Below are 12,407 nucleotides of genomic sequence, written 5' to 3'. Positions count from 1 at the left end.
TAATAATAAATACCAATTAATAATAATTAATTACCAATCAATAATTGATTATCAATAATATAATTAGCAAAAACAATTAATGAAAATAAATGATTACTTAATTACATTTAAATTACTTCCCACCCTATTCCCCTATAAACCCATAACCCGCTACAGAACATAATTATCAATTAATACAAATTATTTACCAATTAATACAAATTAATTACCAATTAATTGCAATTAATTTATAATTCCTAAAAATTAATAATTATTGAGTATAATTAAATTACTTCCCACCCTATTCCCCTATAAACCCACAACCCTGCTACGGTACTAAAATACAAAATTTACTTGACTTACATTAAAAAAAAACATATTAAATACATAATACTATAAATAAAAATCGATATCAGTAACATCGATATTACTAACATCGATATTAGTAACATCGATATTACTTACATCGATATTAACAAAATCAATATTTCTTACCTTCGAAATTTTGTCCCTTCGATATTAAAAAAATCAATATTACTTACCTTCTATATTCTGTCCCTTCGATATTAAAACATCGACATTATTGTAGGTCGATATTAAAATATCGATATTTTGTCTGCCTACCGCTTAACATGATAGTGTAGTTTAGTGAATCACATTACTTTGTGAGAGGAATCCCTGCATTTGAGACTGCTACTACATAATGAGGCTGAATAGGGGTGTGTAAAATGTGTGTAATTTGCTTTTGATTAATATTGTGAAGGTTCTGGAAAAATATGTCAAATTACAAGTAATTAGATAAAATGCAAATTCATAATTTGGCGCAAACATTTTGGGGGTAACAAAATAGTTTCATGAGCAACAGGTATTCTGGCCATTTGTGTTACTGCTGCAAAATTGTGCAACGACGGAGCATAATTACACAAAGTGGTAAAACTGCATCATTTTGGGAATTTCATGTAACAAGGATAACTCTAAATTCTTGGAATAACACGAATTACATTGCTATAAATTAAATTTCGCCCTTGTCTAGTGTACCCTGGGACATCTTAGCCACATTTAAATCTGGCTCATCTGCGGATCCCTCCCCACATTTTAGGTGAGGCAGCTGAGGAAAATATTCCCACCTTGTTAGACTTACTAAACCTTTTGCTAAGTACAGGTATTGTTCCTCCAACCTGAAATCAGGCCACATTGAAGGCTCTGCTGAAAAAAACAACTGTGACCCCCTGGATTTGGGAAACTATACACCTATTTATTTTCTCCCAGTTATGAGTAAGTTCCTGGACAAGCCTGTCAATCTCATTTTAGTTGATTTCCTAGAAATCCATGGAGTTCTTCATCACACCCAAACCAGTTTTCTCCCATACCATGGCACGGAGACTGCCCTCCTGGCAATGGAGGGGGGATGCTAAAGATTGGCTGTATCGAGGAGTGATGGTAGCTATCATACTTCTCGTTCTCAGCGCAGCATTCAATACTATTAATCGTCATGTCCTCATTGACCAAACCAATAATGTGGGAATTCCGGGCCTGGCCCTCGCATGGCTCAAATCCTTTTTGGAGAATAGATCCTTCCAGATTTTTGGGAGTGGCTGTACTTCCACCTCTTTCCCACTAAAATATGGTGTTCCTTAGGGTTCCTCATTGAGCCCTACATTTGTTAGCTTATATATGAGACCAATGGCTGCTGTCGTGCAATCCTTAGGATTTCAATCGTGACCTATGCAGATGACACCCAATTGGTCTTTCCTCTCACACAGAACCACAAATCTCCCTCTGCCACAATAGGCCCCTGCCTGGAGAAGGTCACCTCCTGGATGAATAACTCCTATTTAAAGTTCAATGGAAACAAAACTGAGCTCCTGATTCTTGGTAATAACTCTAACCCTTGGATGGAGCTGGGCTGGCCAAACTGCCTAGGACCCGCACCTGTTCCTAAAACTGCCATAAAAAGCCTCAGTATATGCTGGATTCTTCCTTAAATTTGGAGGCTCATGCACCAAAGCGTGCAGAATTGTACTTTGGCATCCTTAGGATGCTCAGAAAATCCTTTCTTTGCTTCCACCACTCCCCAGGAGGCTAGTGGTCTAGGCCGTCATACCCTCTCTCCTGGACTATGGAGAATCCCTCTATTTGGGGTTCTCTTAGGACCCTAAGGACACTGCAAGATGTATAGTATGCAGCAGCTCGCACTTGTTACAATGTCGCTCAACATCCCTCCACCTGCCATAGTTTGAAATCTCTGCATTGGCTCCCGGTAGCCGAACGCAGTGCCGGCCTTAGGGCAATGCCACTGGTGTAGCGGCACTGGCCGCTGACCTGTGAAGGGGGCGCTGACCTCAGGGGGGGCACTGTGTTTTCCAATAACTTATGATTGGGGAGATGAAGGGCAATTTTGACCAAGGGTAGTGAGAGAATCTGAGGGGGCAGTCATGGGATTTGGGGGCACCAAAATTGATTGTGGCACTGGGCGCAACCAGCGCTAAAGCTGGCCCTGGCGGAACGTACGTTTAAATCACTGTGCATTGCCTGCAAGGCCTTTCTTAACACCGGCTGCTGAATACCCCTTCCCTGATTTCTCCCTATGTTTCTGAGTGAACTCTTCGCTCCTCTAATGCCTTCCTTGCCAAATGCCCTTCTATCAGAAGATTGACATGGGGGGATGATATTTTCAGTTTAATGTTGCTAAGCTGTGGAACTCCCTCCCCCTGGCATCATCCACGCAGGAACTCTCATTCCGCAAACTACGTCAGACTTGGCTAATATAGAATAGCCCTTCCTGCGGTATTGGAAGAGATGTTTCGAACTGACAGAGCTGGGAGGCATTTGGGTAGCCATGCACTACATAAGTGCAGTAAAATTAAAAAATATTGACCCTGCTGGCATCTTACATGAAGGGATACTCCTCAAAATACAACACAGTTTGCTGGCTGGGTCCTCTCTGCCGGCTGGAGGCCCTCCTCTGCCCCACCTGCACTGATACTATTACTCCCTTGGCCGCAGGGTAAGGATGGATGGCAGGCATGGCCCCACCACCAAGAGAAGAACAGACTGTTTCTGCTGAACCTAGAGGTCCCACGCTACTGTTGCTGTTGAATAATATGAGTTTGTCAATGAAACCCCCTCATGTAAGATGGCTGCCGCATCATGACGTTGATGCTGAGGTCACATTACATGTGGTGATCAGCCTCAAAATTCGGTGCTGCAGCTTTGATGGCTGACGCCCCTTGTTCGTCACAAATATGTTGAGACCACCTTTCCCCTTTAAATGGGTCTATGACAGAGCCCAAGAATGGCAGCCTGGTGTTACTGGTCGTCCTAGCTCTTGGACGCCTCCGGGCAAAAAATCGCGCTCTATAAATCTGCAAGTTTACAAGTTTACAAGTTTAGACAAAATTCTCACAATTTAAGAATTTTTAATCACAAGACCATGCTCACCGCCCGAACCTTAGTTAAATGCAAACCTTTTCTGGTGTACAAGCTGCTGCTGTTCTTTCTACCAAATGTGCAATAAATACTTTACCAGGGGACAGGAACAAACAAATTGAAACATTCAAAGTTGGCGCTTGTAATCATCAAAGATCATTTACCCTTTCAGGGACCTCAAAGTCCAGAGCTGCATGGAAGTCTCTTGGCCGACTTCATTTTTAAAGTGCAAAGAGTCATTATTGTAACAAGCATTGGCAAATTTAATACGTATGGCTTGCATTTTCAGCTATAAGCACACATATTGGTTTTGTCGATTTCTGTTTCAGAGATAATGTGGCTAAATCCAATGGGGGATAAATGGACACATTGTGAAGTTATTGATTACACTTTAACATGTGTACAGAAGCATATAAGGCTTAAGCACTGTAATTTGAACCAGTAGCAGCTGGTAGGTGATGGTGACGGCGGGTAGGGGAAGGTGGGGGGATAGGATATAAATAAAAAATAGAATGTACCTTCTGGTCGCCGTAGCCGTTGCAGCAGGAACAGGAAGCCCCCATGCTTCCAGACTTTCCTAGCCAATGACCACACTGCTGATTGGAGCGCCGTGATTGGTCTGAGCGCCATGGTTAGGCAATCGGAGAGGGAGTGGAAGCCTGGGCATGCTCTCCATGCAGGCTGTAATGAGGCCTGGGTTGTGTACATGCAAAGTGCGCATGACTGTTTGGCCGGACCAAGATGGCCGGCCAAACAATCATCTGCACTTTAGTGCAGTATCAGCCACTCCTTCTCCCTGTCGAGTGGGGAGCCCCGCCCCTTCACGCCCTAACCTGGCAGCAACACCGATACAAAAAATAAAATGATGATAATGCTCCGTTATTATCATTTTATTTTTTCCTTTGCACTGGTGGGCAACGCTCCCCGCCTTAGCATTGGAGCTGCCACTGATATAAACACTTTTATACATACAAAGCAAAGGAATCAAACAGTTAATGTGCGACAATGCTGATATGCCCAGTGCAAACGCCCCTTGCAATAATATAAAGAGGTGTGGATTCATGTTGGTCTCTGGCAGTGTGGGCAAACCCAACTGACTAGGTACAAATCGTTACTACTAGATCAAGGGCCACTGGAATTATGCGATTTTGCGACAATGACGATTTCCACATAATTATAGATTTGCCACATAATTCATCATCTGCTGCATAATCTGCAGAGTTTAACAACAACAAAAATAGTTTCCAGTCCAAGGGGTTCAAAAGTTATTAAAATCACAGCAGCATGCTTTGCCGCACAGTGGAAGGCCTTTTGCAAAGGTTGACTGGCCATAGCTCTGTTGTTTATTGCTACATTTGGGTCATAAACAGGTACTAATGAGGTGCGCCCAATGCCCAGACACTGTTAAAAAGTGAAAAAGTGCAAAATTATGAAGTAATACTATTAAAAATGTGCCTCATTATAATTTGCCTTTTCTTGCTGCATAATTTATTCAACCCCTAATTTAGACCTCTCCTGCCGCACAATGCCAGTGGCCCTGCACTAGATCCAGTTGCTGCAGATAGGTTCATGTTTAGGCTCTATAGGTATGTTAGTAGAAAAAAAACAGGGGGAAAGATGCCAACCGAGACAAACAGGCACCATGGCACACCAATAATCTATTCCAAGATGCAACTGCATTCAAATAAGATGTTATCCGCAGTAACCCGAACCGTTAAAAATCATTTCCAATTGGCCATATGGAATTTCCAACAGGGTCCAAAATGCTCTGGTAGAGGCTGTGGTCCGTCCTTTATAGCCGACCTTTCCTGTAAGAAATCAATAAGTCCACTCCCTGAAATCATATGTGTCAAGCGCTCAGAACTGAATCCGTTTGCAGGAAGCGCTATAACAATAGTAAAACCTTACACCCAGGCGAGAAACAGTTCACGCTTCACGTGAGACACCGGCACATAGTGTGTCTGTAGCGCTGCTCCCGAGAGAAGGGGGGGATTGGAGGGATCAGAATGCAAACCTGCTGCAAAGTGCCAACTCTGCAGAAGGCGCTAGACATTTGTTGCACTAATAAAGTGCCATTCCCTTACCTTTTCCAATTGTTTGAAAACATCTTGTTCTTTGCTAATATACCTCTAATTGTACTTTGTTTTCTCTTGTAACCTGCACACATGTCACTTTTTCCTCCCGTATTGCACCGTTTGCTACCTGATGTATTTTGTTTGCTCACAATTGTCACTTTTGCCTTATGTAACTTAACGTTCGCTTTTGTAATTTGCTCACTTGTAATTTTCTCCTCATGCATCATTACTGTGCCTATTGTGAAGCGCACTGACGCCTTTGGGCAAAGTCCGCGCTATATAAAAACGCATAAATAAAATAAATAAATACAAATAAAACCCACTAGAACTGGTCGTTGCCATGAAGGAGGGAGCCCAGGCCACTAGCAGAGTTTAGATAAGAACGGGAAGTGGCAGAAAGAGAAAAAGCTCAAACTGCAAAATTCAAGCTGTCCACAGAGGAGTGAGAATAACTTACCTGCTGCGGCTCGCTCCGGTCTCCAGCACTGTGGGAGACAAACCGTCGGCTCCCGGCTCAGCGAGCAGTTGTGTGTCCTCAGTCCACACTTCCCCCTGTGTGAGTGCCACGCCTGAAGGAAGGGTCAGAGGGGAAGGGACCCGCTCAAAGAGCCCTTGTTTTTGTAATCTGGTTTGCATTACTGCGGTGCGGACCCTCCCTCGCCATTAGTTGACGCTCTTGGAATGCTCGCCTGGTTTTTCACAACACCCTCTCTGTTCTCCGAAGATATCTGCGAGCATCGGAAGCTGCTTTTTGTCCCAGTCTGGCCTCCATCCTTCCTGCCTCTCCATTGTCTCTAGGCCTATGATGGAAGGAGGGGGCGCCTCTAGTTGTGCTGGTATATGGGCTTTGTAAAGTACCCACCGCCGCTGGCATGCAGGGGCGTAGCTTGGTCAATACGGATGAGAGTTTGAGATTCAGATTTTCGGGCAGCCAGGCTGGCATTTAATGTTTCCATACATGGTGCATCAGAGGGGACTAAGAGGAAGTGGAAAGGGAGAGGAATGCGGATTGGTAGGAGAACTAAGAGAGAAAACACTCCGGGGCATATTATCAAGGGGGTTTATCTCCGCTTTTTTGGCTTTAAAAGCCAAGAAAGCAGAGATAAAATTATCTCCCTATCACCTAGCTGTCGCTAACACCAGTTAGCGACAGCTAGTAGGAGATAGCGACCATCTTGGGCCCCACTTTGCATGTCAGTGATATTTATCACTAATGACATGCAAAGTGGGCGTGCCAAGATGTTAGCGACTGAAAACAGTCGCTAACATCGCTATCTCCTATTACCAACTTTTGGAGATATTCGCGCTAAGCGCGAATATCTCCAAAAGCTAACACCTGCCCCTGAGCAGTTCTTAGCCATGTTATCCAATGGTAGGTGGATAACATGGGTAAGAGCATTAGCTCAGTAGTGCATGAATATCGCGGACTTTTCAGCGATATTCATGCATTGCGGCCGATTTTTATCGCTTAGGAGATAAACCTTGATAATAGCAAGGTTCCTAAGCGATAAAAATCGCCGCAGCTCTGCGATAAAAATATCGCTGCTAAACCAACATAGCGATAATTATCGCTAGTTGTTGGTAATATGCCCCAATATTTTTTAAGTAACTGATATTTTGAGGACTTCCAAAACAGTGTGTGCATTTATGTCTGTGTCTGTAAACATCCCTGGTGAGATCAGGCTGGCAGCTCACAATACCCGACTGAACGCATCTGTACCCAACTATGCATCAGAAAATACCTTTATTAGGGGGGGGTGACACTCCAAACACCCCCCCCCCCCTCTGATGCTACCCCCTGCTGGCATGGCTTCTTGACACTCTTGTATACCACTGCTACAGGTAACCAATAAACCTGCCAATCATTGCTTGGTTTGACTTCATGAATACCCACGATGTTAGCACCTTTCTAGAATGAACATTGCCAATATATACTGTATGTCAATCATAATGTGATCTAAAAATGGAACATGTTATGAAGTCACTAAGATCGACATATAGAGTAGGGTAGGGCATTAGGACTCTGAGAATGAGATGACCAGTAGCCATATGGTCATCCCTGAGGAGGTGGAGCCAGGAGCAGGACTCACGGGGAGGGAGGCAAGGGCAGTAGAGGTCCGCCGGACAAGAGGAAGGACATGCTCTAGGAGTACCAAAAGAAATAAAGGAAATCAACTCTAGTAGCCGTATCCTTCTCGTGCAATGACTCGACACACAGGAGCCTCTTCCGTATTCCCTGGAGTTTTATTAGCTACACAGCCCCTGCAGGTAAGAGCGGTAGGGCTGGGTGGCGGGGGGATTTCAACAGACGCAGACGAGGGAAAATTAATTATTTATTTTTCACTTGTCATCGTCTGTCGAATCTCTCCCCACCCGACCCCACAGCTCTAGCCTGCACAGGCCGCTCCTGCCCAAACGTGGTCATCCCTGTCTAGCCATAAATAATCTGTAGAACACAGAGACCCCCACCTTGGGAGATCAACACAGAACCTCCTTAACTTCCTTCATGCAGTAAGGCATAAGGTTCCGCTTATGCTTTAAAGTCATGACAGGGCACTAGGAGAGCGATCTGCTTCCTTCTTAAAATTTCTAGAATATTGGAGACCTGTGGCCACTCAAGAGTGTACTCCCTGAGAAACAATCCATCAATGTATCAGTCAAAAAACTGTGCTAGAATGAAATAGCAAATGTGTTGGAAATGGCCCTTTTTCCAGGGTTATCAACCAAACTTTGTGCTTCTTCCTCCCTTGCTTTTCCTGACCTGTGGTTGTTGGCAATGGGACTCTGAGCACTTTATCACTGCTGATCAGTGCTAAAGTGCATATGCTCTCCCTGTAAATTATTACTGTGATTGTGTAGTAAACCGCAACAGACTTGGAGGGTTTAACTGAAGGTTTATTGTAGAAGCTGACAACTCAAGCGGAGAACAGAACCATCCGTAGTCAGGTAGAGACAGAGATCACCAACTGTCCCCAGTGGAGTACTCAGCGCAGCTGAACCACATAGAACACTGGCAACCTAGGACTCTAAGACAGAGAGGAGAACAAGCATAGCTAAATACAACCTAAGATACTACAGATTGGTTATCCATGATTGGCATATTTGTTTTACCTGTAAGGTCCCTACTAGAGTGCACTGAGTGTGCCAGGGCTGGTGATCCAAACGCTACTAGTGGACCTGCAGCACTGATTGTGCCAACCACATGAGTAGCCCTAAAATAAGTCTCAGCCCTTTTATTGCAGTGCCTGCACGCAGTTTGTTAAACTGCCATGTTGCGCTGGCAAGTGCCCACACTTGCCAGGCCCTACCCATCCCTTTCTGTGCACATAGGACACCCCTATAGTAGGCCCAAGGTACCCCCCTGGGTAGGGTGCAGTGTATGTGAAAGATAGGACATGTACCGATGTGTGTAACATGTCCTAATAGTGAAATACAGCCAAATTCGTTTTTCACTATTGAAAGGCCAGCTTGCCCGTAGGACAAAATGGGGAAGGCTGTGTTTTACCAGCCTATCTTCCCATGGGAACAAGATGGAGACATGGAGTCTGGTACCCTTGAATACAGAATTTAATAACACATCTTTTAGTGAAGATAGTTTTTAAATCCTGCGTTTGGGAATGGCACTTTTAGAAAGTTGCTATTTTTCTGTTCAAACCTTCCTGTGTGCCTCTGCCTGGTTGTGGATTGACTGTCTGGCTGTGGGGAGTGACAGGGGCCGTTGAAGTGTCTTGGCTCCAGGAGTCTGGGTGCGTCAGCCCTAGGCTGAATAGGCCCATCTGCATTTAGAGAGGTGAGTGGGGAGATCCCTGTAGCTGAGTAGGGCTGTGCCTGCCTCCACAAAGGACTGGCTCCACCTCCTGCTGGACGTCTGAGGACCCTGGCCCCCTTTCTCAAAGGAATACGTTTTGCACTGGCAGAGTGCCCCCAGGACTGGTTTGAACTGGATCTAGAACCCCCAACACATGAATAATAAAGACTTTAGGGGAATAAAAGCAGGACTGAGACCCCTTGAAAATCAGACTTCGACAATCAAGAGGAACCTCTACTGGAAGAAGAACAGCTGGAGAAACTAAGAAGAAAGATTGCTCTTGCTGTATGCTCTGGGGCTGGCCTGCTGTTTTGCTGATTCAACTGAGGAGAGGAGAAGGGGACTTTGCTGTGTGCTGTGATTCCCCCCACCTGCTTGAAACCAAGACTTTGCTGTGTGTAGTGTCTGACTAGAGTCTCTAAGGGTCTGAGAAGAGCTGGCCTCCTGTTGGGAACACAGGGATACCAATATTCCCAGAAACAACTTTTACTGGTGAGCTGAGTGCGTGTTGGGGTGCACAGTCGGTGCCCGTGGGTGGTCTATTTTTCAGTGTGCAGTCGGCACACAAGGAAATCACCTGTGAGGAGAAGTATGCACTGAGGGCCGGTATCTTTTTACCACTGGCCCCCGTTTGCCAAGCGTGCTGTACAATCCCCCTTTTCTTTCTTCACCGCCGCATCTCGAGCTAAACTGCTCTAGGCCGGGTTCGCCGTGGAGAGAAGAGCTGCCGTTAAGCTACACCGCTGTGCCGCGCTGGGATTGGCCCCAGCTATCAGGGATTCCCTCCTCGTCATCGAAGGGCCACGCTGGAGTTGGTTCCAGCCACCCTGGACTCCCGCAGCGTCATTGTGGTGCCTCGCTGACATTGGTCCTGGCTCGTGGGCTTCCCCAAAGAGCGGAGAACTGCGCCGGAGGCCGGGGAGCGGAAAGAAGAAGGAGTCTGCCTCACCGGGAAGCCTCGCTGAACTCCTGGACTGCCGAGCACTCGCCTCGCAGGTAACTGGCTCCGGTCCATTGCGAGTGTTAGTGCCTACCACAGTGCTGACGGAGGGCACTGCCGGTGGGCTGTGTAGGACGCTGGTTGCCTTGCTGAGGTTGGCGGCAGTAGCAGGTGATTTGAAGCGCGAGGGGGCAGTGGGGGCTTATGTAAAGGTTGGAGTCCCGTTTTGAATCACACGCAGCATTGCCATACTCACTGCAGTACAGGGATACCAAGAGTGCCTGGATTATTTTTAATTGAGGACCCCCTTGCTGGGATTGTGCTTTTTGGATGACAATTGAACTATGAATTAAGAAAGCACTACAAGACATCGTTTTGTTTAGCTACAAGAGATCCGTGTATATGTTAGCCTTGCATTTGATATTTGGTCTTGCCTAATTTTTATATAAAGGATCTATTTTTGATAATCATCTCTGTGGTGTCCATTTGTGGTGTTTCACAGTACCATTGTGGGTGTTGGCGCAAGTACTTTATGCATTGCCTTGGGGATAAGCCTATCTGCTCGTGCCAAGCTACCAAGGGGGTGAGCAGGGGTTATCAACAGTGTGTGTCCCCTTACCTTGACTAGAAGTAAGGGTCCCTACTTGGAGCTACCTCTGCCAACTATAGACCCCCAATTCTAACAAAATGCAATATATGCAGGATACAAATTGAAAAGTATTTCAGGTTGCTACCTGTGGCCATTAGGAAGTGGAGGGAGCACACTGAGTTGGTTCAACGTTCATAGATGGAGCATTAACTGAAATAAATACATAAACATTGGGGCATATGTACAAGGAAATATTGGAGCACGGAGCCGCACCAAATTTGGCAGCTCCGCGCTCCAACATTTAGAAAACGCAAAGATGCACTTTATTTACAACAATACAATGCACCCCTGTGTTTTCCCTAGTGCTGGTGTTAAATTTAGCTGCCCCATAGTGCAAGGGTGCCTGCGTTGCAGGGAATGATTGTTTATGTGCACTCAAACAATCAGTAATGGCGTCTTGCTCTTTCTATGTGTGCTGCACAATGCAGCACACTAAGAAAAAGCAAAAACGAGGAGAAATGAAAGTATTTCTCCTCGCATCACCATTCTAACGCCTGCTCTTGCATTGCGTTAGTTTTTGGCGCTGCCTTAGATTTATAAATCCTTACAAATGTGAAGCATTGTCAATAGCAATGGGTGTTGCGGTGGAACGCCCACACGCCCCTAAACGGGGCGTACTTACAAGGAGGCGTTAAGCCACAAAAAGTGGCTTAACGCCACTTTGCAAATCTGGAGCAGGGCATTGTGCCACAGGAACGTCGGTAGAAGTGGCGATCTGGTGGCGATATTCCCTTGTACATATGCCTTTATATGTTAGATTTCTATTCCTAAAACCTTCCAACCTTTGTCAGTCGTTGACTCACCATATCTCTTGCCCTGCAGGTGGATTCTTGCCCCTCTCCATTTAGCGTCAGCGTGTCTCTTGGATGTGTTTCTTTCACTGCAGTATGCCCTGGTTTCTGGTAAACTGGATCTATTACATGTCTGCTTTTGCATATATCTGCTTTGCAAATTCTTCTGCGATGTAAAGACATGTTAACCATTTGGAAATGGCAGGTCAAATTACAGCATGTTATTATCACCCATCATTTTATATCCCTCCAAAGCTGCCTGTAGACACAGCCCACTGAGCTACCTTTTCGACCCACCAACACACCTCAAAGCACAAGACAATCCCCTTGCTCAGAATCTTTAATCCTGGACAGTGTCAAAATGTGTTCAGTGGCTCTGGTGATACTTGTGTGATATAAATATTCTTTTCATTTGTATTCTGCTCATTTTGTCTTTTTTCATGTTATCTAAGACCACATATTCAGGCATCTTTCACCTCCAGTTATTTGACTCAATCTCCTTTAGTATGTGTTGCGAACCAAGGGGCATATTCACAAGGGATTATAGCCACCAGATCGTCACATTTTATTTTTACATTCTGGTGCCCATAACCCCTTCTCCTTGTAAATAATGCCTCTATTCATGCAGCACTTAGTGTGAAAGGGGCGAGCAATGTGTGCTGCAGTTGGCGTTCTGCACCCAACACCCATTGCATTTTGAAGGGCAGTGTCAAAAATATGACCAGAAAAAACGTGG

General features: G+C 45.3%; 1 protein-coding gene across 1 annotated transcript in view; it reads right to left on the bottom strand.

Moving 5' to 3' along the window:
* Positions 1 to 6,046, bottom strand: part of LOC147684703 (somatostatin receptor type 2-like) — a 73,900-nt gene extending 67,854 nt beyond the window's left edge. Inside the window, exon 1 of the mRNA XM_086940541.1 lies at positions 5,941 to 6,046. The gene's annotated coding sequence lies outside the window, so the exon portion shown is untranslated. The remainder of the gene's footprint in view (positions 1 to 5,940) is intronic.
* Positions 6,047 to 12,407: the final 6,361 nt, after the last annotated feature.

This window comes from Lissotriton vulgaris, chromosome 10, assembly GCF_964263255.1.
Source record: "Lissotriton vulgaris chromosome 10, aLisVul1.2, whole genome shotgun sequence".
Taxonomy (NCBI): Eukaryota; Metazoa; Chordata; class Amphibia; order Caudata; family Salamandridae; genus Lissotriton; species Lissotriton vulgaris.
Note: the sequence above shows the minus strand (reverse complement) of the source record. Positions and strands in the feature narration are given on the sequence as shown.